Here is a 4,899-nt window from a genome sequence, read left to right as displayed (position 1 = left end):
AAGTCTAGCTTATGCGTCTTCTTCTTTACTTACTGTGTCAGTGCCATTGCCTTAGGCTGCCCTCCTCTGTCTTTTAGATTAAAGCCTAATATCTAAAGAAGATTTTTCAATTCTTCAGTTAATTTAGAAAAATCTACTCTTTGCAACAGCAGTAAAACAATGACATAGTCATTTCAACCTCCTTGTTTTTATCTTCTGGTTCAACAATATGTACAGTAAATTTTAGTTGTTTAACACAACTTTTGTCCCTGCCACAATCTGATTGAACTGAATAATATATGGTTTTTGAGTTTTTTGTATGGTATTTTGTCCCACTTAATTATCTATGACATCAATAATGATATTTTGAATTCTCCATCCTAGAGTGTGATAATCGATTTTACAATTTCTTTTCCATCTTACATGTTTGGCCATTCTAACATTAAATTTTGAAATTATTTCTACTGAACTTAGAAAATTTTCTTTTTTCAGGAAACATTGTACCACAAAAATCCTCATTATGCTTTCTTTTTAAGAACATCACGCCAGTGTTCTGCATCTCTGTCAATCTTCTGCATTTACTCCTCTTTGTGGAATACTATTAATTGTTTGCTATTTAATTGGCCTTTTTGTTCCAGTTTAGTAATTCCATGTAAGTCTTTTGTGTGCAGGTGACATTTCGTCATCATAATTAAATCTTCAGGGAAGAATATGAAGTTGCAGGGATTTCTTCTGATCTGTCAAGTTATTAATTTAACTAAAACAATTTCCTGACTTGTTTTCTTTTATTTTGTTTTTTTGACCAATAATTAAATCTTCATTATAAGAAATTTGTAATGCCGGTTTGCAAATCTTACATGGGTCATGTTCAATGGAAATCTGCTCCCTTTTATTGTTTTCAATATACAAAAACTTATGCACATTGTTTCTTTGAACACTTCCTCTTTTTTCAGTTTTTCGCTTTTTCTGAGCTACTCTTTTATAATGTTAATTTAATTTCTGTACAGTCTCAATTTGTCTTCATTCTCAATGATCTAGGAACTTCTGCTTCTCAAATCTTCCCCATGTTATGAAACAGTGCTTGTCTCTGATCCACAGACCCAAACCTCCATGGTTGTCCTTTTTTCATAGTGGATTTCCTTTATTTATTTAGAGATTTTTTGAAATTTTATTGTGGTAAAATATACATACCATAAAATTTCCTATTTTAACCATTTTAGGTGCTGCAATTCAGTGGCGTTAGGTACATGCACAGTGCTGTGCAACCATCAACACTATCCACTTCCAGAACTTTCTCGTCCTCACAACCAGAAACTCGTACCCATTAAACAATAACTTCCCATTCCTTTTGCCTCCTCCAGCCCCTGGCAACCACCATTCTGCTCTCTGTCTTGATAAATTTAACTATTCTAGATATTTAATATAAGTGAAATCGTAGAAATATTTGTCCTTTTGTGACTGGCTTATTTCACTTAGCGTAATGCCTTCAAGGTTCATCTGTGTTGTGGCGTGTGTCAGAATTTCCTTTGTTTTTAGGGCTGAATGATATTGTGTTGTATGTATATACTACGTTTTGTTTATCCAGTCATCTGTCAATGGACATTGGGTTGTTCCCACCTTTTGATTATTGTGAATAATGCTATGAACACTGATGTGTAAGTATTTCTTTGCATCCTGTTTTCAATTTTGGGGGTATGTTCCTAGGAGTGAAATGTCTGGATCATATGGTAATTCTATTTTTAACTTTTTGAGGAACTCCTGGTTGCTTTTCATACCTACATATTCTTCTATTGCTTTTATAGAGAGTTGTTTTAAAAGGTGAAATGCTTCAACCCACATAGACTATTTCTCTGAGTATTATGTGTGGGACAGAGCTGACTACAGTTTTAAATGAATGGATATTCAATTGTTCCAGACCCATTTATTGCATAGTTTGCTTCCCCTGCTCTACTGCTTTGAAACTCTAGCCTTATCATAAACTAAATTTTCATACAAATGTGGGTCCCTTTTTGGATTCCTACTCTTTCTATTGAGCCAATGTCCACAGCTGTGTGGGAACCCACACTGTTCTTTTTTTTAAACCATTCTTAGTTTTTTTCACACTTTTTTTCCTTTAGATGAACTTTAGACTCAAGTTTGTAAGATTTAATTAAAATTTTCTAGGGATTTTAATTGGAGTTTTATTGATTGATAGTTGAATAGGAAAAGAAATGATAATTTTACACTCAACCCTTGACTCAGGAACTCGGTATTTCCCTCCATTGTTTCAGGCCATTCTTTCCAGTCTTCATTAAAGATCTTCTACATTCTCTTTAATTTATTTCTAAGTTTCGCTGCTACTGTAAATGCAACATAAGAATTTCTGTCTTTAAAATCATTTAGGAAAAGATATATTTGGTAATAACAATATTATGCTTTAATCATTCTTGTATTTTTAGACATTTGAGCTTTTTTTTAATACTATCATTTAGGAAAAATACTATTATATATAAAACTTTGACTACATTTCAGATTTTTTCTTACAGTCTTTAGAATAGATTCTGCATATTTCTGGATCAGAAAGTAGGGACAATTTCGAGGCTCTTGAGGGCATATTCTTGATACACGGCTTCCCACTGCACTCAAAATAACATTCAAAGCCTTCACCATTGTCTACACAGTCCTCCCTGACCTGGCTTCTGCCTCCCTCTCCAATACACTTTCCTGTCGCTTTCTCCCTAGTCTATCTTAGCCCAACTCTATTGGCCTTCTCTGTGTTTCTAGAACACACCAAACCTATTACCAAAATTTCAATGGCCTGACACCATAAAAGCTTATCTCATATTCACATAAATCCTCCATCTTGCAGCCGCAGCATCTGGAACACATGGTCTCCAAGATTTCTGCAAGTGGGGGAGAGAGGGCTGGAGGAGGCACACTGGTTCTTAATTACTTTGGCTCAGAAGCTCCATACGTCACTTCTGCTCATAGTCTATTGACCAAAACTAGTCATATGATCCAGTCACTGCAAAAAACGCTCGAAAATGTCAAGGAAGACACAAAACATTTGGTGAGTACTGTCTGTCTCTGTCACAATGGCCACAATTTGCCTTTCTATCATTTCTCTGGAAGTTAAATATCTTCATATATTTAATAGCTATTAGTAACACATTTTCATGAATTGCTTAGGTATGTCCTTTCCCCAATTATCAATAAGAATTCTTACTGTTTTCTTATTTGCTCATTAGAGATATTTATATATTAAGGCTATTTTAGAATTTCTTAATGATTCCACATCTTCTTACTCCAGGGCATCAGCTGAGGGAGCCCCCCCATCAGTCAAACCATCATTGTTACTTGGCAGAGGAAGGAATATGAAAAGCATGAAATTACCTGTTCCAAATTTTTTTTTCTGTGTTTGGTATGCATTTTCATGTTGTGCATTTTGCTGGTATGGAGAAGTTTTTATTATTAGATAATAATCTATTTTCCATTGATTAGATTGGACTAATAATCAAGTCTATTATTTTCCTTTTTAAATTTTTCTGTTACTTTTAAACTTTAAAAGCCCTTTCCTACCTAAATACCACACATTCACCCATATCTTCTTATTTTTATGGTTTGGCTTTTTACATTTAACTTTTCAATAAGAAATATGAAATAATTTATTGCCAGCACATAGAAAAAACAATGAGGAACTCCCCAAACACTTAAAATGAGATCATATAATGGATGAGAACACACATATGCATTATTACCTTAGCAAAATTGGCTACCAAGCTGAAGCTTCATTTAACATATGAGAACAATGGTGGAAGCTAGAAAAGGGAATACCAAAGAGATTCAGTCCAAGGAGAGATATCGCAATCAGATCTTTGTGGCAGGTACATCCTTTTGGTAGAAATAGACACATCTGGCTATCACCAGCCACTAGAACATCCAACTTTCTGTCCAGTTCTGCTTCCAAGTTCTCCATGTTCACTTCTAATTGTGAGTTGTCTTCGTATGTTGCTTGCCTACAGGGAGAGAATACACTGACTAAAGAACACAAATATCCAGTCTGTCTGTGTTACAAAAGAGTGAGTTGGCATTCTAGTTTACACAACACTCTTGTTTGTCTGTCTAGCAAAGATCAGTTCCTAGGAGCTGACTGCTTCACTTCTGTTTAGAGTCAAATTTCAGAGCCTAAGAAACCAGCTCAGTGCCTTGAACACAATGATGACACCCAAGCTTGGCTCCCTTTTTGGACTTGCCTAAAAATCACCGTCTTCTCCAGGTGCTTTATATAGCACAATGCATGATTGCTTCAAAGACCAATGCACCTCATGAATTCTTTGTATCATCCTTGCATACAGACCATAATAATCTTCTCTGAATTATTTCAGTTTTAGAATTTGTGCTACCAAAGTGAGCACATGCATTATATTTAAAATCTAAAGCAAGGGCCAATGAACCCTTTGGCAAATGGGCCAAATTCAGTTCATTGCCTGTGTTCATAAATACAGTTTTATGGAAACACAGCCATGCCCATTCATTTAGCCATTCATATGGCTGCTTTCACTCTAAGGCAGAGTTGAGTTGTTGTGAGAAAGTGACCATAGGGCTGGCAAAACTAAAATATGTATTACCTGGCCATTTACAAAACAAATTTGCTGACCCCTGTTCTGGGTGGCAGAGCCACAAGATAAAATGAACCTGGATCCCTAGATGAGCTAGTGGAGTAGAGCTCTAGCCATCCAGAATGGCTCATCTTCAACTGGACATTGGAAGGAAATACACCTCTATCTTATTTGTGCCACTGGATTTTTGTGGCATTGTGTAATTATCATGTGCCATAATTAACCACCGCATAACAAATCAGTTTAGGAATAGTTACATATCAGTAAGTTTAGACTAGGTTATGCTGCTCTAATAATAACCTTAAAATCTTAGGTGCTTATA

At 35.3% G+C, this 4,899-nt stretch overlaps 1 non-coding gene across 1 annotated transcript; it reads right to left on the bottom strand.

Moving 5' to 3' along the window:
- Window positions 1–4,265: 4,265 nt before the first annotated feature.
- Window positions 4,266–4,373, bottom strand: LOC111774857 (U6 spliceosomal RNA). The gene has a single exon (XR_002810158.1). It is a non-coding gene; the product is annotated as a U6 spliceosomal RNA (small nuclear RNA).
- Between the last annotated feature and the right edge of the window lie 526 nt (window positions 4,374–4,899).

This window comes from Equus caballus, chromosome 8, assembly GCF_041296265.1.
Source record: "Equus caballus isolate H_3958 breed thoroughbred chromosome 8, TB-T2T, whole genome shotgun sequence".
In the NCBI taxonomy this organism is placed as follows: Eukaryota; Metazoa; Chordata; class Mammalia; order Perissodactyla; family Equidae; genus Equus; species Equus caballus.
This window is presented reverse-complemented; position numbering and strand designations above follow the sequence as displayed.